This window comes from Malaclemys terrapin, chromosome 3, assembly GCF_027887155.1.
Source record: "Malaclemys terrapin pileata isolate rMalTer1 chromosome 3, rMalTer1.hap1, whole genome shotgun sequence".
NCBI classification, from domain to species: Eukaryota; Metazoa; Chordata; order Testudines; family Emydidae; genus Malaclemys; species Malaclemys terrapin.
The window spans coordinates 183,914,920-183,940,214 of record NC_071507.1 but is presented as its reverse complement, the minus strand read 5'-3'; positions in this window follow the sequence as shown (position 1 = coordinate 183,940,214).

Genomic DNA, 25,295 nt, shown 5'->3' with positions numbered 1-25,295 from the left:
TGCAGAGGGGTGGATCCTTGGGCCTGGAGGCCAGACGCCGCTCTAGCTCTAAGACCTCCCATTCCAACTGCCCTATCACCCCATCCCTCCGCTGTCTGGAGCCCCCCAGGTGTAGTCTCGGCAGAAGAGCCGCACGCGGACCTTCCCCACATCCCTCCACTGCTGTTCCGAGGGAAAGGCATGCTGCTGCCCCCGCCAGGCCAGCCAGAAGTCCCGGAAGGATGCCACGAAGCTCACGTCCTCCAGCAAGCTGTTATTAAAATGCCAATAGGCCAGCTGTGGATGAGGACTGGCCTGGAGTACCTGCTGCGGTTTACCCGGAAGAGCCCTGGAGGCCGCAGGTACCAAACCCTGGGGAGGAAGGAAGTAGCCCAGGGGCAGCCTTGGAGCAGCTGGCTGCAGAGCCGGCGTGGCTCAGTAGGTGCGTTGGGGCTGGATCCCCGCTGACACAGGGACAGCCAATCCTGCCCCTGGCAGGGCCCTGGGCTGGGATGCGGTGGAGTAGGGTGGGCCTGCATCCCCCTGCCACCGCACCCTGGGTGGCTCACCCTCTACATGGTTCAAGGAGGCTCTAGCCCAGGACAGGAGCTCCCTTATCACTCACCTGGAGAGACTGTTGGTTTTCTGGCTGCCTGAGCCCTACTCAGGCTAAAGCCACCCCTGTAAAGACTGTTTGCTCACTGGTTGCCTGGGTTCCCCCCAGGCAAGGGCCCGCCCTTGAAGACTGGGTGTTTGTGGGCTGCTTGGGCCCCACCCAGGGTAGACAATGGATCGTGTGATGTGTCTTGGATGGAAGCTGGAGGCATGTAGGTACGTATAGCGGTCAGTAGGTTTCCGGTATAGGGTGGTGTTTATGTGACCATCAGATAATCTGGCTATTCTGCATTGGCACTCTGACAGCAGGATTATCTGGCTATTTGGACTCTCTCCTCAGACCCTATGCTACCAGCACTCCCAGCTATCTTCGAGACACCACCGACTTCCTGAGGAAACTACAATGCATTGATGTTCTTCCTGAAAACACCATCCTGGCCACCATGGATGTAGAAGCACTTTATACCAATATTCCACATGAGGATGGACTACAAGCTGTCAGGAACAGTATCCCTGATGAGGCCACAGCAAGCCTGGTGGCTGAGCTTTGTGACTTTGTCCTCACCCACAACCACTTCAGATTTGGGGACAACTTATACCTTCAAGTCAGTGGCACTGCTATGGGTACTCGCATGGCCCCACAGTATGCCAACATTTTTATGGCTGACTTAGAACAACGCTTCCTCAGCTCTCGTCCCCTAATGCCCCTCCTCTACTTGCGCTATATTGATGACATCTTCATCATATGGACCCACGGAAAGGAGGCCCTTGAAGAATTCCACCTGGACTTCAACAATTTCCACCCCACCATCAACCTCAGCCTGGACCAGTCCACACAAGAGATCCACTTCCTGGACACTACAGTAAAAATAATTTATGGTCACATAAACACCACCCTATACCGGAAACCTACTGACCGCTATACGTACCTACATGCCTCCAGCTTCCATCCAAGACACATCACACAATCCATTGTCTACAGCCAAGCCCGAAGATACAACCGAATTTGCTCCAACCCCTCAGACAGAGACAAACACCTACAAGATCTTTATCAAGCATTCGTAAAACTACAATACCCACCTGGGGAAGTAAGGAAACAGATTGACAGAGCAAGACTGGTATCCAGAAATCACCTACTACAGGACAGGCCCAACAAGGACAATAACAGAACACCACTGGCCATCACATACAGCCCCCAGCTAAAACCTCTCCAGCGCATTATCCATGATCTACAACCTATCCTGGAAAATGATCCCTCACTCTCACAGACCTTGGGAGGCAGGCCAGTCCTCGCTTACAGACAACCCCCCAACCTGAAGCAAATACTCACCAGCAACTACACACCACACCACAGAAACACCAACCCAGGAACCTATCCCTGTAGCAAACCTCGTTGCCTACTCTGTCCCCATATCTACTCTGGCAACAGCATCAGAGGACCCAACCACATCAGCCACACCATCAGGGGCTCATTCACCTGCACATCCACTAATGTCATATATGCCATCATGTGCCAGCAATGCCCCTCTGCCATGTACATTGGCCAAACGGGACAGTTCCTCCGCAAAAGAATAAATGGACACAAATTGGACATCAGGAATGGTAACATACATAAGCCAGTAAGTGAACGCTTCAATCTCCCTGGTCATTCTATTACAGATTTAAAAGTCACTATCATTGAACAAAAAAACTTCAGAAACAGACTTCAAAGAGAAACAGCAGAACTAAAATTCATTTGCAAATTCAACACCATTAATCTGGGCTTGAATAGGGACTGGGAGTGGCTGGCTCACTACAGAAGCAGCTTTTCCTCTCCTGGAATTGACACCTCCTCATCTATTATTGGGAGTGGACTACATCCACCCTGATTGAATTGGCCCTGTCAACACTGGTTCTCCACTTGTGAAGTAACTCCCTGCTCTCCATGTGTCAGTATATAATGCCTGCATCTGTAACTTTCACTCTATGCATCCGAAGAAGTGAGGTTTTTACTCACGAAAGCTTATGCCCAAATAAATCTGTTAGTCTGTATCTACAAAAACAACAAGGAATCTGGTGGCACCTTAAAGACTAACACGGCTACCCCCTGATACTTGCTAATTGCTTATTATTTCAGTTAGTTCCATATGTACCCTAGGGTAAACTCATCAGGCCCTGCCAACTTGAATACATCTAACTTAACTAAATGTTCTTTACTCTGTTCTTTCTCTATTTTGGTTTGCATTCCTTCCCCCCTTGTTAATATTTATCATGTTGAATAATTGGTCCCAATTAACCTCTTTAGTGAAGACTGAAGCAAAATAGACATTAAACACCTCAGCCTTCTTCATGTCATCAGTTAATAGCTTTCCTTCCCTGCTAAGTAGAGGACCTACACTTTCCTTTTGTCTTTCTCTTGCTTCTAATGAAATTAAAGAACTTCTTATTGCCTTTTATGTTCCTTGCTATGTGTAACTCATTTTGTGCCTTAGCCTTTCAGATTTTTTCCTGACATGCTTGTGCTATTCTTTTGTGCCCCTTAGTAATTCAGCCATGTTTCCAGTCTTTGTAGTGTTCCTTTTTTATTTTCATGTAACTTTAGCACCTTCGTGGCCAAGATGGAGTCTGCTCTGCAGGCAGCTCTGGCCAAGAGATGGCATGCGCAGGAATGCAGCAGGAAAAATCCCTTCCACCCCAGGGACACCTGTTCCAAACCCCACAGAGTGAACATACCCACCTAGTGGAAAAGTACAATGGATATAAGAAAGGGAAATATTTATTTACAGAGTGATGAGAGGAGAAATACAACAAGGGGAAATATAGGGGGAGTGGTAAAACAGGGTTGCATCCAAACCAAGGCCCCACAGGCCCAGTAGTAGCACAGTCTGAAAGTGCAGACACTGAGCAATGTGTCTGCACACAGAGTTCAGGAGTTCTGAGCAAAGTTCCAGTCCGGTGGTGAGCCTTGGGTGCTCCTGGTCATCTTCGACGCCAGTGAACTTTTCCCAACAAATCCCTCCAGTGCCCTCTTCTGCCGCTCTCCGCAAAGCCATACAGAGCGACCACCTCCCCACTTAACTAGCTACAGCCTCCCTCCTTGTTCCCAATGCAGAATCACAAGCCCCAGTACTCACAGCCCCATGCAGCTCTGGGCAGCCGTGATACTGGGTCCAGCTCCGGCCTGTCCTTCTGGGGCGATTCCTCCCTGGCACAGTGCTCCTCCTGGCTCCTCTCCTGGGTGTCCCTGATCAGCTGCCCTGTCCTTACCAGGCTTCAGGCAGGTTCTCTGCTGCTTTACTTTGCGAGGGCCTGCGGACTGCAGCCCTTCTCTCTCTGGAGCTCCGGAGCCATACCCTGGAGTTTCCCTTCTTTTTCTCACTGCTCCCCCTCCCCCCTTAGGAAAAAGATTTAAAGTGGCCATGTTCTCGAAACCCCAAAGGGTTAAATTCAGGTAATTAAAGTGTCCAGATGGAGCCATATTGGCCTCTTATTATTATTATTATTTATCCTATTATTTGGGATAGTTTAAAGTTGTGCCTTTTAATATTGTCTCCCTGAGAAAAAAACAGTTCTCCTGAACTCCTTTATCCCTTAGATTTTCTTCTTGTGGGACCTTACTTACCTGCTTTTTGTTAAAGTCTACTTTTAGAAGTCCCTTGTCCTTATTCTGCTGTTTTCCTTCTTTTTCTTAGTATAATGAAATCTATCATTTCCTGATCACTTTCACCCAAATTGCCTTCAGATTTGCAACTAGTTCCTCAGTGATAGTCAAAACCAAGTCTAAACTGGCTGTCTCCCTTGTTAATTCCTCCATTTTCTGAAACAAAAAAATGTCCCTGGTATTACAAGAACAAATTGGAAACTTTGTGTTTTGCCATCTGACTTTTCCAACAGAAGTCTGGGTACTTAGAGTCCCACATTACTATCAGGTCTTGTGTTTTGGATATTTCTGTTGTTTGTTCTAGAAATGACTCATCCACCTCCTCTTCCTGATTTGGTGGCCTATAGCAGAGGTTTACTATGACATCACTCCTATTTTTTCCCTTTTTTCTTTACCTCAGATACTTTCAACTGGTTTGCTTCTCACCTTCTTCCAGACCTTAGAACAAGTGTGTATATTCTTGATGTATAATGCAACACCTCCTCCCTTTTCCCCCCTCCATAAAAAAATGCAGTTCAGAAGTCATCAAGGGTCGTCTCAGCATTAGGAACCTTGTCTACAAATTTTTCATAGCGTTTAAATCCTCATCAATATTTAAGCCTTTGCCAATCTTTGTCATGCACAAATTTTATCAGTAGTGATTTTATATTTACTTCAGATCATTGATAACAATGTTGAACAGAGCCAGGGCTAGTACTGATCCCCATGGAGCCACACTAGAAACACCCCCATTCAACAAAGATTTCTCAATAACAACTACTTTTTGAGGTCTGTCAGTTAGCCAGATCTCAATCTATTTAGCATGTGCTTTGTTGATATGGTATTGTGCTAATGTGTTCCATGCATACAGCCTTCCAGGCACTGAAATGCCATGGTATGGTGTAAATGAGGCAGATAGGTAGATTATATAGACCAGGAAATGTTCCCTGTGCGCACACACTCGTACACTGCAGATTATACATGCTCCTGACAGGCAAACTCTGCCCAAGGGGATTAGAATAGGGAGTCTTCAAATGATGCTTTTCCATCCTATTTGTGCTGCCATTTTACTGTCCTTATGCAGTAGGCTACAATATGATTCATAAGACACATATTCAGGAGAAATATCAAAGTAAAGTCTAACTGGTAATATCTCTGTGAGTTCCCTGTAACCCTTCTTTGCCTTCTAAATAATACAACAGTGTTACCAAGCTATGGCACTGTTAGTTTTGTAAATTATAATAAATATGGTTTATTAAGTTTGACAGATTTGACTGCAATACACATCCTGATGGCAAATATGTTATTTACAGCAGCTATCTGTGATAATGTTTGGCTTTATTTTTGGTATACATCTTACTTTAAGCTGTCCAAGAATGTGAACTATGGCTATTAAAGAATCATTTTTGCTAAAATTAGGTTTCTTGTGCATGTCTTTAAAGTCAGTCTAGAATTTAGTTTAATTTCTAGTCATATAGAAGCAATTCTGTCATCTATTTTACTAGTTTACTCTCATCTAATCATCAAGTTGACATAGTTCACCCTAATTTGGTAAAATCTATCTGCTGTTTGCTTAAGGGAATATCAGCATCACATACCTAAAGACTGATGATATTGCATAACTGAAATGAGTAATCTCTGCAAGTTATCTTAAGGTCAATAGCATAAACACAGCATGTGAGGAATTGTGAGCTGTACCTACACACTAAATATATACAATATAGATGAAATTGTACTTTTTCTCTGTGGTATCACTCACATGTTTCAGAAGACTAGATGAAGCAATTTTTTTTATGACTGATTTGCTTTACACAATGGCACATCCAGTCCTGCTATAAGAATAGAAGAAAACAACATATAAGTATAGGGAAAAAATCATTGTAACAGAGGAAAACTATTTGGGGAGATGATTGTTTTTTCCCTTAAGTTCTAATTAGGCAAATAGACTGATCACAAGTAGATGTCCCATAACTTTAACTTGTTTCTCATTGTGACCCCATACAAAATGCCAATTTGGAATGTAAAGTGCTGAAGAACTATCTCTAGTGGATAGTCTACTATGCCACAAATAGAAGGAAATGCTCTATGTTATGATTTTTCATTCAAAATGATAAGAAATTTGGGACTCTGAGTGGTCGATGGAAAATTAACCTTTATTGCTGCAAATAGTGATACAATTATTTTATCATGGCCAGATACTATACTGAAGTTCTAAATTCTGAGATTTTTAATTTTTTTTAAACTTCTTTTAAAATCACTGCTAATGAGTCTTGCACGTTTTTATTCAGACACTTTTATTACAAAGCAAATCCCACAGATATATTTCAATGAGTCATATCATGTGTTCTAACAGAAAAGAATACAGAGCTATAATCTTTGGGAAGGGGGTAATGGATGGCTCAGCTGATTGGCAGTGGGATCCTGAGCTTTTCATCTAGCAGTAATTGGATTAAATATGGCCCGGGTCAATAGTTCAAAGCCAACATATGTCAGGAGTGAGTGAGAGTCGGTCAATAATTTTTAGAGGTGCTGAGCGCTTGCAGCTACTGCTTAAAAGATTGAGTGGGAATTAACCTCTTTCTCTTAGAGGCAGTCCTGCCAAAGTTCAGGACTGAGCCACTCTGGACAGGCAGTGCAAATAAAGTGGCAAAATGCTTTTGTTAGTTCTCGGAGAGGAATGGCCTGATTTTTAAGCACGTTTTCAAAATGGCAGAACACAATACTTTCCCACTAGAAGATGAGCAACAATATCTCCAGCAAGAGTAGGGTTAGATGAAATGGTGGGAGAAAACCTTGAATTCTGTCTACACTACAGTTTCCACTGTTAATGGTGGCGCTGTATTGTTGCTGCATTATGTGAGCCCAAGTATTTCTTGTGTAGACAAGGTCAGGGAGTCTAAGTTAAGTGACACTAGGCACAGTCTAGGGGGAATCTCAGTTGATGTAATGTACAGGTTGAGGGGACCAGTAGGAGATGCAGCTTGTGCCAGCTGAGACTCCCTCTAGACTCTTGTAGGCTGTAAATTTGGCCCCATATATCTATAATGGGCAGAACCAAAACCTCAGCACACAATACCACCAACCCTGAGGGGTTGAAATCCAGATCTGAGTATGAACTTCCCCAGCATTTAGCGAGTTTTGGCAGTAAATTATAGCTTTGAATTGTGAATGCTGATTCAATCCTACTTCTGGGATTCAGATACAAAACCATTTTAATTTTTTGAGGCGACCTCCTCTTTTGGTCTTCATGCGGGATAAAATGTTTTATATTTGGCTGTTGAGGAAGTGGAGGAAAAACAATTTTCAAACATATCCTATTTATAGTACACATTTCAATGGAAGCACAATGTATTCATACAGCAATGTGATATCAGAATGCATGAGAATATCGGAAGGAGAAATCTAATGTGAAAGGAGTGGATGTGTGCAATAGGGAAATGAAAAAGAAATTCAACATTTTAAAACAGAGAACCTGATGAACATTAACCTTGTACTAGTCACAGGAGTTGTTTTAATTACTGATCAGTTATACTGAGAAAGAAATGGCAAAATGTACTCTAGTGCCAGGGCCGTCCTTACCCATATGTAAAGTACACAGCTGTGTAGGGCACCAGGAAATTTGGGGCACCAAATTTCCCGGTGCCCTGCATAGCTGCATGCTGTTCCAGCCTCTGCCCCACCTCTTCCCGCCCCTGTTCTGCCTGCCCCGCCTCTTCCCGCTCCTGCTCCACCCCAGCCCCGCCCCACTCCCCTGATGAGTGCAGCAGGGTTGGGCCTGCACTCACCGGCAGCGGGAAGCGCAGCAGCCCGGCCCCAGCCATGCCATCAGTGAGTGCTGGGGGGGGAGGGGGCTGCATAGGGACCCAGAATAGCTAGGGATGGCCCTGTCTAGCATGCTCGTTAGTAAAATCTGAGCCAGCCATTTACTAATTCTCCCCTCTCACTATACACACACACACACACACACACACACACACACACACACACCCCTCTATATTACAATGTTTTGGCTTTAGTGTCTCTCACTCCATCACCAACAGGCTAACCATAAACCATTTGGGAACACTGGGAGCTGAATCCCAGTGTTGTTGTGATTTGGCTAGTGGTCATTATCCCAGATGTGTAAGGGGAGGAATCAGTGATGCAAACCCAAAGTTGGTGATAAACATTTTAAAGGGAAACACAATTTTTATTAAAATTTATAACAGTGATGGACCCTTACCAGTCTGCTAAAAACCAGTAAATCAGGCATTTCTCGTTAATAATCCCTCCTATAAAACTAGATTTACAATAGCAATATCAAGCAACTCTTATCTTTAATGCTCCTAATGGGCATAAATTAGGTAGTGTCCCTTCTATCAGGCATTGTTTTTCAATGTATCGGTTTGTCAGACATTCCAGTGCTTTCAGTGCACACAGCTTGCTTAATAATTTTGTCTTAAAACAACATTTTTGAATGAAATATTCTTACATAATCACTAGGAAGCAATGTTAATGAGGCTTAACATTCTATATTAAGGCAGCGGCAGTGCAGCTAGCATTTCAGTACTGCAGTGCAGAAATCCAGCCAAAGGTGGGTAATGAATGATAATCCCTGAATAATTAATACAGAGAGCCTTATCAGCAAGATATATAAAATTCTGCCCTACAAAGGAAGTTACTTTTTTTAGACTGGTTCTGTGATATATATGCAAAATAATAAATGGTTATAGGTTAAATTCTAGGCTGATTTATATCCCTTGTGATAATTCAGTGGGGTACCATTGAATTCTAGCCAGTGCAGAATTTATCCTATTGTCTTTAAAGTGGCATACAAGAGGGTAGTGAAAAAATAACAAATAAATACTTTAGAAGCTTGGAGCTGATTTATGATATACCCATCTGTGTCTCCCAAATGTGTATTAAATTATGTGTTGGGTATTAATTGGGTTGAGGCAGCAGCCTATGCACTAAATTGCTGCTGTCTTGGGTACTACTAATCTCTGAGAACCATACAGAAATGTACAACAGGTAGTTCTAATGGGAGTTGCTTTGGTGAAACATGGAAAATCTTAACCTTCTGATGTTGGGGATATAGGCCCAGATCCACAAAAGGTATTTAGGCTCCAAATATTCATTAAAATCCACCCCACTCAGTCCTAGAACCTTTTTAAAAGATAGGTACAACTTATGCTACCCTCTATTCCTCTGGTGCAGTAGATAATTTTGATGCAGGATTGCATATTTTTGATAAAAGATTGCATATTCTGTCAGCTGCTTCATTCTAAATGTTTATCAGCCCTGTTAGATGGCTGCCATCCCATTTTGGTGACTTGTTGCTCTTAAATTTATCAGTTTATTTCAGCACCTCCTCTTCTAGCACATCACTCTCCAACAGAATATACGAATGCTAGAAGTCTAAATAATAAAATGGGTGAACTAGAGTGTCTTGTATTAAATGAAGATATTGATATAATAGGCATCACAGAAACTTGGTGGAATGAGGATAATCAATGGGATATAGTAATACCAGGGTACAAAATATATCGGAAGGAGAGAACAGGTCATGCTGGTGGGAGAGTGGCATTATATGTGAAAGAAAGCATAGAATCAAATGCAGTAAAAATCATAAATGAATCAAACTGTGCCATAGAATCTCTATGGATAGAAATTCCATGCTCTAATAATAAGAATATAGCAGTATGGATATATTACCGACCACCTGACCAGGATGGTGATAGTGACTATGAAATGCTCAGGGAGCTTAGAGAGGCTATTAAAATAAAAAACTCAATAATAAAGGGGGATTTCAATTGTCCGCATATTGACTGGGTACATGTCACCTCAGGACAGGATGCAGAGATAACGTTTCTTGACACCTTAAATGACTGCTTCATGGAGCAGCTGGTCCTGGAACCCACCAGAGGAGAGGCAATTCTTGATTTAGTCCTAAGTAGAGTACAGGATCTGGTCCAAGAGGTGAATATAGCTGGACCACTTGGTAATAGTGACCATAATATAATTAAATGTAATATCCCTGTGGCAAGAAAAACACCACAGCAGCCTAACACTGTAGCATTTAATTTCAGAAAGGGGGACTACACAAAAATGAGGAGGTTAGTTAAACAGAAATTAAAGGGTACAGTGCCAGAAGTGAAATCTCTGCAAGCTGCGCAGGGCCTCCCAGAGGATTCAGGGGGCCTGGGGCAAAGCAATTTCTGGGGCCCCTTCCATTAAAAAAAGTTGCAATATTATAGAATATTATATTCTTGTGGGGACCCCTGCGGGGTCTGGGGCAAATTGCCCTGTTCCCCCCCCCTTCCCCGGGCGGCCCTGAAGCTGCGTGGAAACTTTTTAAAGACACCATAACAGAGGCTCAACTTAAATGTATACCCCAAATTAAGAAACATAGCAAGAGAACCAAAAAGAGCCACCGTGGCTAAATAACAAAGTAAAAGAAGCAGTGAGAGGCAAAAAGGCATCCTTTAAAAAGTGGAAGTTAAATCCTAGTGAGGAAAATAGAAAGACCTCTGGCAAATGAAGTGTAAAAATATAATTAGGAAGGCCAAAAAAAGAATTTAAGGAACAGTTAGCCAAAGACTCAAAAAAGAATAGCAATTTTTTTTAAGTACATCAGAAGCAGAAAGCCTGCTAAACAACCAGTGGGGCCACTGGACAATCGAGGTGCTAAAGGAGCACTCAAGGACAGTAAGGCCATTGCAGAGAAACTAAATTAATTATTTGCATCGGTCTTCACAGCTGAGGATGTGAGGGAGATTCCCAAACCTGAGCCATTCTTTTTAGGTGACAGATCTGAGGAACTGTCCCAGATTGAGGTATCAATTAGAGGAGGTTTTGGAACAAATTGGTAAATTAAACAGCAATAAGTCACCAGGACCAGATGGTATTCACCCAAGAGTTCTGAAGGAACTCAAATGTGAAAATGCAGAACTACTAAACTGTAGTCTGTAACCTATCATTTAAATCAGCTTCTGTACCAGATGACTGGAGGATAGCTAATGTGACGCCAATTTTTAAAAAAGGGCTCCAGAGGTGATCAGACATATAGATGAACATAATTTGTTGAGGAAGAGTCAACATGGTTTTAGTAAAGGGAAATCATACCTCACCAATCTACTAGAATTCTTTGAGGGGGTCAACAAGCATGTGTACCAAGAGGATCCAGTGGATATAGTGTACTTAGATTTTCAGAAAGCCTTTGAAAACCTCCCTCACCAAAGACTCTTACGCAAAGTAAGCTGCCATGGGATAAGTAAGGTGCTTTCATGGATTGGTAACTGGTTAAAAGATAGGAAACAAAGGGTAGGTATAAATGGTCAGTTTTCAGAATGGAGAGGGGTAAATAGTGGCGACTCCCAAGGATCTGTACTGGGACCAGTCCTATTCGACATATTAATAGGAGATTAATAAGACTGGGACTTTTCAGCTTGGAAAAGAGATGGCTAAGGGGGGATATGATTGAGAGCTATAAAATCATGAGAAAGTAGATAAGAAAGTGTTGTTTACTACTTCTCATAACACAAGAACTAGTGGTCACCAAATGAAATTAATAGGTAGCAGGTCTAAAACAAATAAAAGGAAGTATTTCTTCACACAACGCAAAGTCAACCTGTGGAACTCCTTGCCAGAAGATGTTGTGAAGGCCAAGACCATAACAGGGTTCAAAAAAGAACTAGATAAATTCATCGAGGATAGGTCCATCAATGTCTATTAGCAAGGATGGGCAGGGATGGTGTTCCCAACCTGTTTGCCAGAAGCTGGGAATGAGCGACAGGGGATGGATCAATTGATGATTACCTGTTCTGTTCATTCCCTCTGGGGCACCTGGCACTGGATACTGTTGGAAGACAGGATACTGGGCTAGATGGAACTTTGGTCTGACCCAGTAGGTCCATTCTTATGTTCTTATTTCATCTTCATTACTGGAAAAGAGCAGTCCCAGTCTTCTATTAGAAAGTTAGGAACCTAAATATTGGTATGGATCTGGGCCTTAACTTCCATGGACCTACACTTTTCCGGTTGACCCTGCTTGACTCTACCCTGCTACTCCTGCAGCAGGTGTCAGGGGTAGAAAGGAGAGTTAAAGAAGAAAGCCCAGGGCTGACTAGGAAGGAGAGCTGAGCTCTGCTTCTCGTTTGGTTTGGGTATCCTTGTTTCAGCTAAGATCTGGAAACAACTTGCTACCTAGATGAGCCTCCTGGTGTATGGGGTCACCTGGCCTAGGGAGACTGATTTTAAGGACTGGCTACATGAAGATAATCCCAGAAAAAGAGGGTGGGGTGCTGCTTGAAACTCCTTGGATGATCCTGATTTTAGCATTTCTTTGTTTCTGGACTTTAATAACCTGGAAAGGCTGGGACTCAAGTATGCCTTAGCTGAAGGGCTAAAGCACCACTGCACTGGCACTGTGAGAGATGCCAAATAACCTTTGGAGATCCCATGACAGGTTGAGAAGTGCCCTGCTGGGCCACAAGGGAACATCTTGGAGGTAGGCCCCATCACAATGTTATTCATTTGTCTGGAATAACTTAGAGATTTGATACCTGAGAGCACAATTCTTTAGCCTTTACCACCATTCAGCAGAAGCGACTCATTCAAGTTGCACCTCTATGAGGTTACTCATATGAGTAAATACTTACACAACATGAGTAAGGGTTACAGAATCAGGCCTGAAAAACAACTTTGTTTTCTTTGCTGGACTGATCAATAACAAGTCATATCTGCAGCTCCTGGGTCAATTGTATTTCTTTGCCATGAATATCTTTTGCAAAGATTCATCGTATTTTGTAGCAAAACTCCAGGTGTTCTGGCTCTTATCACAGAAGGATTTCCCAGAAGGTTTTAACTAACACTGTGTTGTAAATGTATGCATCATACTTTCTAGGAGATACTTTTCCTACCTTTTCAGTTATCTCCCCTCAAACTGCTGTTTGTATTTGTATGTCTTTTATGGAACATATATACACAAACATTTAAACATATTTTAAAACAAGTGGATTTCATTCTAAATAAAGCAAAGGGCTAAAACAGAGTTTGATGTGCACATATTGCCATCGACTTAACTATATGTAGTACCTGGTCCAAAGCCCATTGAAGTCAATGTAAAGACTCCCATTGACTTCAATGGGCTTTGGACTGGGCTCATAGAAATACTATAGAAGGGGGGATTTAAAAAAAATGCATAATGTAAAGTAACTGTCATTAAAAATAGATCAAATCACTTTTGTGTTCTCTTGACTTCCCACTTGTTCTACCATTTGACAAAATTATTCACCCGAGTTACCAAAATGAGGGGCTAGAAAGAAGCTGGTATTGCAAATACTCCCCCTCCCCCTGGCTATTGCTGTATTTCCTGCAGTTGCAAATATATTGAAATAACTCACCTTCCCCACCTAAAGGAATTAATGCTAGCATCATAATTAACCACTCAGAAAACACACCTGAACGCAAAAGACCATTCCTTTCTTTCATGTAGCCTGTGCTATTTCTACTGCTGTAACTGTTATTGTAGCATGGTACTCAGTGACTATGACATTTCAAATTGGGATCTGGGGAAATGGTTAATTATGAAAGCTGCAGGGAGAGAGAATGCAAGGTATGAGTCACAAGGAAGAAGAGTGATTTGTTGATATTTAGTGGGCAAAGGGGTAAAAGTATTTTCTTTCCAGCTTAACTTTGTTTTTAAAGGAATATCTCACAGGGGCTTCTTGAACTATAGTCAGTGGGAGGCTTTGTCCTGACTTCAGTGATTTTTAGCTCAGGTTCAGACAGAAGGGTAATGCCAATGGTGAGAACCAGCCCATTCACAATGTTGAGAATCAAATGAACCACATTTTGTTAGTTGCATAGAGATTCACAGGATGTTTTTTTTAATGTGCTTAACATATTTATAATTTGTTTGTATTGACCATAATGCCTGTATTTCTTATCATTTTACACCCCATCAAATCTGTCACTTATCTCAAAATAACATAATAATAATATATGGAGATATACCTATCTCTAGAGCTGGAAGGGACCCTGAAAGGTCATTGAGTCCAGCCCCCTGCCTTCACTAGCAGGACCAAGTATTGATTTTGCCCCAGATCCCTAAGTGGCCCCCTCAAGGATTGAACTCACAACCCTGAGTTTAGCAGCCCAATGCTCAAACCACTGAGCCCTCCGTCCCCATCTATGTTATTAATCACTACCTAGTCTCACACATAGTAAGCCCCACTGCAGTCACCTGTATCTTGGAGGAAGAGAACAGGGCCCCAGGTATTTTACCTCTCAGCTTTGGAGACATTTATTCAGATATACAAATTCCAATAACAGTGAGAAATATAAAGAAATATTTTCTGGTTCTCTCACCCTCTTACTTTGACAGCTTTTTCAATTAGTACTATTACTTATTTGTATTATGGTAGCATCTAGGAACCCACAAACAAAGATCATGCTCCTATTGTGCTAGGCACTGTTCAGACATGTAACAAAGAAAATTGCATCAAAGAGCTCACAATCTAGGGACTGTACTGGGTTTATTTGCCAAACACCAAAACGAGCTAGCTGTAAGAATAGTTACTGTTTCTGAACACACTGATGCCCAGACAATGCACATTCAGGGTCTCTCTGCTTCTATCATCCCCAATTGGTAGGAATGGGCACAGAGTGACGTTATTTTGTGTACATCAGACATTCCTAGCACACTCCTGGAATAGTATGTACAAAGGCACATTCCTATTTGCATTTTCACTGATTAATAGCTTGGGAGGCACTACATAATTAAATGAGACCTAATCAGCCGCTATCTGCAGCATGGACACAGATGGGAAGACGATACAAAGACGTTGTACATAAGAGATATTACTGTGTATCCATGGAAACAGTGTCTCTCTCTTTGCCGGTTCAGCAAGGTTGCACATCATTAGGGTGTCTCCCACTCCTGGCAACGGCAACTTTGCAGTGTCAGTCAGTAAATCTTTGCACCCATTCTTGCTGTCAGCACAAAGTGATAGAGAGCCCAGGGAAAACGTGAGCTGCATAGGAAATGGGCTTTGATGCAACATTGCAATCATGTCTTCTTATGCAGCTGCCAATTTCAAGCCTCAGTTCAATAATGAAGAAGAAAATGGAACAGGCTAAGCTAGACTTTGTTCTGTTGGACCATTGCCTATAGGCTATAGTTAATTCTAGTGCTCACGACCGTTAAAAGGCTGAAGAATTAGATGAGACTCAGGTGGAGGGTGGGTGAGTGTTATGCAGGAATTGGATATATTGTGAAAAAGCACCTTAGCCCTACCCAGCAGCACCCAAAGTATTTCGGTGAGATCTGAACCTGATGAGAGCTTCTAATTGTGTTAAACTGGGTAGTAATATACCTGTGCATTGATAACAGGAGAAAAAAAACCTTTTAACCCTTCTATGTCAGTTAATCATGTTTACCGTAATTGCTGTGCATGTTAGGAGCTCTTTTTGAACCATAAATAAAAGTAATTATAAGAAGTCAAAACTGAAAGGAAAAAAGGAACATGCAACTAGAATGGAAATTTAATTTAAATACACTGGGAGAAAATTATAGGCTAGGCTGTATCCTTAACTCTTCTCCTCTGTTTGACAAGTAGTTTAATTACAGCCTAATGTCCAAGGTAAGCCAGTCATGGTTAATGCACAAAAGAAGTGTCTATCGGGGGAAAATGGAATTAATTTACAGATCTTGCAATGCACAAAGGAAAAAATGCAAAATTTGTTACTGCAGGTCCTTGCATTCTTAAGGATTGTGGCCTGCAATGAAGTGCAAGGCAGAAATATAATGCCACTATCATATGTGAAAAACAGCAATTAAAATATTGTCCCACAGTTGCCGATGACTTATAAAGAGCCAAATTGTCACCTGGGTTACATTGCTACATTGGAAAGCAAGGGCATAAATTGCCTCCTTGAGCTCCCAATGGGTTTCTTACCCTTTGCATAATATTATGGGGAAGATGTACTCTCTGGAGAGCTGCAACTTCCCCCTTTCATACACATATGCAGGGCCTGCTCCAGGCACCAGCTTGGCAAGCAGGTGCTTGGGGCAGCCACTCCAGAGAGGGGCGACAGGTCCAGCTATTTGGCGGACGGTCCCTCACTCCGGCTCGGAGCGAAGGACCTCCTGCTGAATTGCCGCCGCAGATTGCGATCGCCGCTTTTTTTTTTTTTTTTTTTGGGCTGCTTGGGGCAGCCAAAACCCTGGAGCTGGCCCTGCACATATGGGTAGCAGTGTAGCTGCTGCTGTAGTGCAGCGCACTTCCCCCTCAGAGCAAGGAGGAACTCATAAGAACGGCCACACTGGGTCAGACCAATAGTCCATCTAGCCCAGTATCCTGTCTTCCAACAATGGCCAATGCCAGGCTTTTCAGAGGGCATGAAAAGAACAGATAATTATCAAGTGATCCATCCCCCATTGCCAGCTTCTGGCAAACAAAGGATAAGACACTTCAGAGCTTGGTTTTACATCCCTGCCCATCCTGGTGAATAGCCATTGATGGACCTATTCTCCATGAACTTATCTAGTTCTTTTTTTAACTCTGTTGTAGTCTTGACCTTCACAACATCCTCTGGCAAAGAGGTCCACAAGTTGACTGTGCATTGTGTGAAGAAATACCCAGGGGGCAAATTAGGCCCCTCAGAGTTTCAATCTGCCTCCTGACATGCTCCAGGGTCAGCACAACAAACACTGTCCTTGGCTCATGAGTCATGGCAAAGCATAAAACATAAACAAGCAACCAATGAGGCACAAATTCTGCCTCCGATGTGTGCCTGTAGCTCCTGTTGTAGACACCTGAATACAGACTTTTACTGTTAAGGTTTCAAATTCCCCAAAGCAGTGGTTCCCAAGATATGAGCCATGAGGTAAACTCTTCATGAAGATGTCTTTCACACTATGAAAACAGTTTGGATCCACTGGCCTGAGGAGATACAAATCCACATACAGGTTTCTAGCCAACCTACATTTGAATAAATCTACATTCTCTTTAGCTCATTTGTTGATACAGAAAACAAAAATTCTTCACACTTGAAAGAAAAACATCACTCATACATAAGTCTAGTTCACAAAATAAAGCTTCTGCAGAAGACAATTCAACTAAGCTTCCTTCTGCCTGTCACTCAGGTTAAATTCCACAGGCCAAATTCTGCTCTGTTATACCTGTGTACAGCTTGGCTCTGCCCGCTTAGAAGGCCACATGATCATTACTGGTCATATTCAGGGGATGATTTAGTTGTCTAAGCATCAGAATTTAAATAGCTAGATTCTTTGGCAATTGAAGTTCAAATCGTAGATACTCCGCTTTGGTCTCCCCAGCCTAGAATTATAACTCCTCATTTACATTGGAGCTCAATGGACAAGGTTTCCCTCCTGATAGCTAATGCCACCGCAGCAAGAGTAAGTTAAAAACAGAAATAAACAAATAGGCAGGGTGTGATCAGTTGATCAAACTGTAAACAATCTAAAAGCTAATCCATTGCACAAACTTCTCTGTTTGTCTACAGCATATATTCTATTTAGAAAAGATCCATGTGAGGAAAAAAATTAAGACTAGTGCTGTCAGGGAAGCTTGGATCCCCCACTTTCTCAAAAATTTTGACAAAAAGAAAATTTGGGGGGGCGGGATTTTGGCACTCAGTTTTTGGACACTTGGGCAACACCTTTTTCACTGACTGCCATTTTCAGTGGCCAAAAAACCAAAACATCTTCACATTTTTTTCATTGTTTGGTTGTTGAAAACTGAAAATGTTCAGATGTTTTTTTATATTATAAACCTGAACAAACTACATTAAAAAATGGGCATTTCCTATGGAATTTTCCACTTTGAGGAATAAGCCATTTTCCAGACTGCTTTTAACCAAGACACTCTGCCCCTGAAAGAAACTCATTATTCTTGAGAGGAAGGATAGGCTTGAGGTTAAGGCTCATAAGAATTGGGTTCAGTGCTTGGCTGTGCTTCAACATTCCTGTGTGACCATGAGCAAGTCACTTTATCTCTCTTTGCTTCTATTCCCCGTCTGGAAAGTGAAGATGACAATGCTTCCTTTGTCTTGCCTATTTAATGTAATGTCTATTTCACATAAACTCTTCAAGGCTCTGCCTTTTATTTTGTGTATATATAGCATTTACCACAATGGGATCTTGGTTGAGGCCTCCAGGTGATACTATAATGCATGTAGTAAACAATAATCCATAACGGGGGTCATGAATGGGGCAATGTATTATCTGCCAGATCACTCTGTGTATGTCTGCAATTAGAAACCTGTGGCTGGCCTGTGCAAGCTGATTTGGGCTAGGGCTAAGGGGTTATTTAATTTCAGTGGAGACATTTGGGCACGGGCTGCAGCTCGAGTTCTGGGATCCCTGCCCCCACTTCATAGGGTCCTACAGGCAGGGCTCCAGCTCCAGCCTGATCCCAAATGCCTACACACAGTTAAGTGGCTCCTTAGCCCAAGTCAGCTGGTTCAGGCCAGCTGTGGGTTTTTAATTGCAGTGCAGATATATCCTCTGCCTACCTGGATGGCCCCTGATCACTGCATAGTCCCAGGCCTCTGGTGTTTACAGTAGGAGAATTTACCCTTTAATGATAGTTCTTCTCTTTTGTCCTTTTCTTGTACATAAGAAAATTGCCTGCACTGTGCAGCACAGGGCAGCTAAAAATATTCACAACGTGAATGTCTAATTCCCAATGTGTATAACTTAATACATTGTATTGGTATAAATTATCTCATTCCTGCTACATTCCCTTTTCTCTTTGTTACTGACTTCCAAACCAACTTGCATTGCTGAAATAATGCATGTCACATAAGTTCTTAACATAACGGGGGGGGGGGGGGGGGGGAGGGAGAGTTCAACTCCATTTACCTTTAATATGATTGCAATTTTTATTTTAAAATGGTCAGTTCTCATTATATTTTTTTATATAACAGAACAGTCCAACTTGTAGAAAATAATTCCTCTATATAATCTCTCTTAAGCATATTCTTATAGCTTTGATGCTCATGGAAATCACTGTATAAAATGAAAATAGCCAACACGTACAATGTTCATAGGCATTGAGCTAGTTTTGTTTCCCTTTCATTAGTTACCGCTTATCTTCGTAGCTTTAGCAACACATAACATAATATTCACTCACCAGACATAATGCAATTTAACTCAGTTTCGATTAATCTCTTGCACCGCCCCACAATTAGGACTATGGGGTTGTGAACAGCAATGTGCACCAAAGTGCTAGGCTGTAACTCCCCCATGTGGACACTGTAAGGACATACTAAAAGGTTCCTAGTTTGCATTAATGTGATCTCTTCGAACAGGACAACGCTAATGTGAAGTTGGAACCTTTTAGGGTATGTCTGTACAGCAAAGAAAAAACAGTGGCTGGCCCGTGCCAGCTGACTTGAGTTTGTGGGGCTCTGACTGCGGGCCTGTTTCATTTCTGTGTAGACTTCCAGGCTTAGGCTAGAGCCTGGGTTTGGGACCCTCCTACCCCGCTGGATTCCAGAGCCCGGGCTTCAGTCTGAGCCCAGAAGTCTACCTGGAAGCAATGAAACAGCCCCGCAGCCTGAGTCAGCTGGCACGAGCCAGTCATGGGTTTTTCTTTGCTGTGTAGACATACCCTTAGTTCACACCTGCACTGTCCACCTGGGGGAATTACAGTGTGTTAGAAACAAAGCCTTGCAGCAGTGCCTGCCCAGTCTCTGGGTAGTCTGCGAGCACAGCTGAGCCATAGCAGGTCTGTCTGATTGATCGCTCCACTTAATTGGCCACGGAAGTCAGCAAAGCCTGCTTTTAAGTCCAACAGCAACAATTGAGCTCTGGCTGCTCCATGCAAATGCCACAACTGCCATCTCTTCTGGTCCTGCTCTGTTCCTACCCTTGCTTCAGCCTGCATCCTGACTTGTTCCCAGCCTGGCTTCTGTCCTGCTTCAACCCTGCTCCCTTGCCTTGTTCCTGATTCCAGTTCTGATCATTGGCTTGACTCCTGGTTTCTGACCCTTGGCTCTGTTCCAGGCCTCTGACTGCCACTGTTCTGACCACTATGACTGACCACCTACTTGCTGATTTGTGACACAGTGCAGCACTTTGGTACACACTGCTATTCAAACCCTCATAACCCAAACTGTGGGGCAGTGTAGACATGCCCTCAGTTTTCTGCATAATTTAATAGAAAGCTTTCTGCTACAGATTCATTACAAGGAGTTTGATCAAACAAAATGGCTGCATCATGGGTAGAGTCCTTTCCCCAACTTAATGACTTATGGGTGATCCGTAAAGTTCAAGTATGCACTCTGTGAATAATCTTGAAAGAATTAAAACCCTTTCAAGAGTCACTCTCAGGGTATGTCTACACTACGAAATTAGGTCGAATTTATAGAAGCGGTTTTATAGAAATTGTTTTTATACAGTCGATTGTGTGTGTCCCCACATAAAGTGCTCTAAGTGAATTAAGTCGGCGGACTGCGTCCACAGAACCGAGGCTAGCGTCGCCTTCCGGAGCGTTGCACTGTGGGTAGCTATCCCACAGTTCCCGCAGACTCCGCCGCCCATTGGAATTCTGGGTTGAGATCCCAATGCCTGATGAGGCAAAAACTGTATTGTGGGGGATTCTGGGTACATGTTGTCAGGCCCCTCCCCCCGTGAGAGCAATGGCAGACAATCGTTTCGCCTTTTTTCCTGGGTTACCTGTGTAGACGACATACCATGTCAAGCATGGAGCCCGCTCAGCTCAGCTCAGCTCACCATAGATTCATAGATTATAGGACTGGAAGGGACCTCGAGAGGTCATCGAGTCCAGTCCCCTGCCCGCACGGCAGGACCAAATACTGTCTAGACCATCCCTGATAGACATTTATCTAATCTACTCTTAAATATCTCCAGAGACGGAGATTCCACAACCTCCCTAGGCAATTTGTTCCAGTGTTTAACCACCCTGACAGTTAGGAACTTTTTCCTAATGTCCAACCTAGACCTCCCTTGCTGCAGTTTAAACCCATTGTTTCTGGTTCTATCCTTAGAGGCTAAGGTGAACAAGTTCTCTCCCTCCTCCTTATGACACCCTTTTAGATACCTGAAAACTGCTATCATGTCCCCTCTCAGTCTTCTCTTTTCCAAACTAAACAAACCCAGTTCTTTCAGCCTTCCTTCATAGGTCATGTTCTCAAGACCTTTAATCATTCTTGTTGCTCTTCTTTGGACCCTTTCCAATTTCTCCACATCTTTTTTAAAATGCGGTGCCCAGAACTGGACACAATACTCCAGCTGAGGCCTAACCAGAGCAGAGTAGAGCGGAAGAATGACTTCTCGTGTCTTGCTCACAACACACCTGTTAATGCATCCCAGAATCATGTTTGCTTTTTTTGCAACAGCATCACACTGTTGACTCATATTTAGCTTGTGGTCCACTATAACCCCTAGATCCCTTTCTGCTGTACTCCTTCCTAGACAGTCTTTTCCCATTCTGTATGTGTGAAATTGATTTTTCCTTCCTATCGCCATATGTCATCTGGGTGCCGGCAGACGTGGTACTGCATTGCTACACAGCAGCAGCTAATTGCCTTTTGGCAGTAGACGGTGCAGTATGACTGGTAGCCTTCATCGGCTATCTGGGTGCTGGCAGACGTGGGACTGCATTGCTATACAGCAGCAGCTCCTTGCCTTTTGACAGTAGATGGTGTATTACAATTGGTATCCATCATCGTCATACTCCTCAGTGAGTTCGGTCAGAGGCGCCTGGGCAGACATGTTTTGTCTCCTGGAGACTCAGTCCTGCCGGCAGTCCTATTGCACTGTCTTGACGATGATGGCTAGCAATCGTAATGCAGCATCTTCTGCCAAGCACCCAGAAGATGCCGATGGCTATCAGTCATGCTGCACCGTCTGCTGCCAGCTTAAGATGTAAAAGATAGATGGACCAGATTTGTTCTGTATTCATTTGCTTCCCCCTCCTTCCATGAAATCAACAGCCTGCTAAACCCAGGGTTTTGAGTTAAATCTTTGGGGGGCCCATTCTGTGTGACAGTTGTTTGTGTTTCTCCCTGATGCACAGCCACCTTTGTTGATTTTAATACCCTATAAGCCATGTTGTCACTCACCCCTCCCTCCCTCCGTCAGACAATAGTTTTGCGCCTTTTTTCAGCCCAGATGCCATAGCACTGGGATCATAGAGCCCGATCAGATTATCGCGGCAAATATGAGCACTATGAACACCACGCGCATTGTCCTGGAGTATATGCAAAGCCAGAACATGCCAAAGCAAAAGCAGGCGAGGAGACGATTGCAGCGCGGCGACGAGAGTGATGAAGAAATTGACATGGACATAGACCTCTCACAAAGTACAGTCCCCAGCAATGTGCAAATCATGGTGTTACTGGGGCAGGTTCATGTCGTGGAACGCCAATTCTGGGCCCGGGAAACAAGCACAGACTGGTGGGACCGCATCGTGTTGCAGATGTGGGACGATTCCCAGTGGCTGCGAAACTTTCGCATGCGTAAGGGCACTTTCATGGAACTTTGTTACTTGCTTTCCCCTGTCCTGAAGCACCAGAATACCAGGATGAGAGCAGCCCTCACAGTTGAGAAGTGAGTGGCGATAGCCCTGTGGAAGCTTGCAACGCCAGACAGCTACCGGTCAGTCGGGAATCAATTTGGAGTAGGCAAATCTACTGTGGGGGCTGCTGTGATCCAAGTAGCCAACGCAATCAAAGACCTGCTGATATCAAGGGTAGTGACTCTGGGAAACGTGCAGGTCATAGTGGATGGCTTTGCTGCAATGGGATTCCGAAACTGTGGTGGGGCGATAGACGGAACCCATATCCCTACCTTGTCACCGGAACACCAAGCCACCGAGTACATAAACCGAAAAGGGTACTTTCCAATGCTGCTGCAAGCCCTGGTGGATCACAAGGGACGTTTCACTAACATCAACGTGGGATGGCCGAGAAAGGTACATGATGCTCGCGTCGTCAGGAACTCTGGTCTGTTTCAAAAGCTGGAGGAAGGGACTTTCTTTCTGGACCAGAAAATAACCATTGGGGATGTTGAAATGCCTGTAGTTATCCTTGGGGAGCCAGCTTACCCCTTAATGCCATGGCTCATGAAGCCGTACACAGGCAGTCAGGACCTGTTCAGCTATAGGCTGAGCAAGTGCAGAATGGTGGTAGAATGTGCCTGTGGACATTTAAAAGCGCCCTGGCGCAGTTTACTGACTCGGATAGACCTCAGCGAAGCCAATATTCCAATTGTTATTGCTGCTTGCTGTGTGCTATGAGAGTAAGGGTGAGACATTTATGGCGGGGTGGTAGGTTGAGGCAAATCGCCTGGCCGCTGATTACGTGCAGCGAGAGACCAGGGTGGTTAGAAGAGTACAGCAGGGCGCGGTGCGCATCAGAGAAGCTTTGAAAACGAGTTTTGTGACTGGCCAGGCTACGGTGTGAAACTTCTGTTTGTTTCTCCTTGATGGAACACCCCCATCCCTCCCGGTTCACTCTACTTCCCTGTAGGCTAACCACCCTCCCCTCCCCCCTTCAAGCACCGCTTGCAGAAGCAATAAAGTCATTGTTACTTCACATTCATGCATTCTTTATTAATTCATCACACAACTAGGGGGATAACTGCCAAGGTAGCCCGGGAGGGGTGGGGGAGGAGTGAAGGACAAGGACACACTGCAGTTTAAAACTTTAAAACTTTAACTCTTATTGAAGGCCAGACTTATGATGCTTGGGCAATCATCTGGGGTGGAGTGGGTGGCCGGAGACCCCCCCACTGCGTTCTTGGGCGTCAGGGTGAAGAGGCTATGGAACTTGGGGAGGAGGGCTGTTGGTTACACAGGGGCTGTAGTGGCGGTCTCTGCTCCTGCTCCCTTTCCTGCAGCTCAACCGTATGCTGGAGCATATCAGTTTGATGCTCCAGCAGCCAGAGCATCAACTCTTGCCTTCTGTCAGCAATCTGACGCCACCTATCCTCTTCAGCCCGCCGCTTGCTCTCTTCAGCCCGCGATTCAGCCCACCACCTCTCCTCTCGTTCATATTGTGCTTTTCTGCACTCTAACGCACTGCCTCCACGCATTCTGTTGTGCTCTGTCAGCGTGGGGGGACATCTGGAGCTCCGAGAACATATCATCCCGAGTCCGCCATTTTCTCCTTCTAATCTTCACCAGCCTCTGCGAAGGAGAAACATTTGCAGCTGGTGGAGGAGAAGGGAGAGGTGGTTAAAAAAGACACATTTTAGAGAACAATGGGTACCCTCTTTCACGTTAAATTTTGCTGTTCACATTACACAGCTAATGTGCTTTCGTTACAAGGTCGCATTTTTCCTCTTATATTGAGGGCCTGCCGGTTTGGTGTGAGAGATCACTCACGCAGTACCAGGCAACAGAATTTGGCTTGCAGGCAGCCATGGTAAGCCACAGTCTTTTGGCTTTTTTAACCTTCATAACATGTGGGAATGGTTTCAAACAGCAGCGCCCTCATTTCCCATACCAAGCACCCATTGGGTTGGCCATTTAAAATGGGTTTGCAATGTAAAAGGAGGGGCTGCGGTTTCCGGGTTAACATGCAGCACAAACCCAACTAACCCTCCTCCAGCCCCCGCCACATCCAATTCTCTGGGATGATCACTTCACCCTTCCCCCCCACCGCGTGGCTAACAGCAGGGAATATTTCTGTTCAGCTGAGCAGGAACGGGCACCTCTGAATGTCCCCTTAATAAAATCACCCCATTTCAACCAGGTGACCATGAATGATATCACTCTCCTGAGGATAACAAAGAGAGATAAGGAATGGATGTTGTCTGCATGCCAGCAAACACCGGGACCATACACTGCCATGCTTTGTTATGCAATGATTCCAGACAACGTGCTACTGGCCTGATATGGTAAAGTGTACTACCATGGCAGATGGGATAAGGCAGCCCTCCCAGAAACCTTTTGCAAAGGCTTTGGGAGTACATCAAAGAGAGCTTTCTGGAGATGTCCCTGGAGGATTTCCGCTCCATCCCCTTACACGTTAACAGACTTTTCCAGTAGCTGTACTGGCCATGATTGCCAGGGCAAATTAATCATTAATCATTAAACACGCTTGC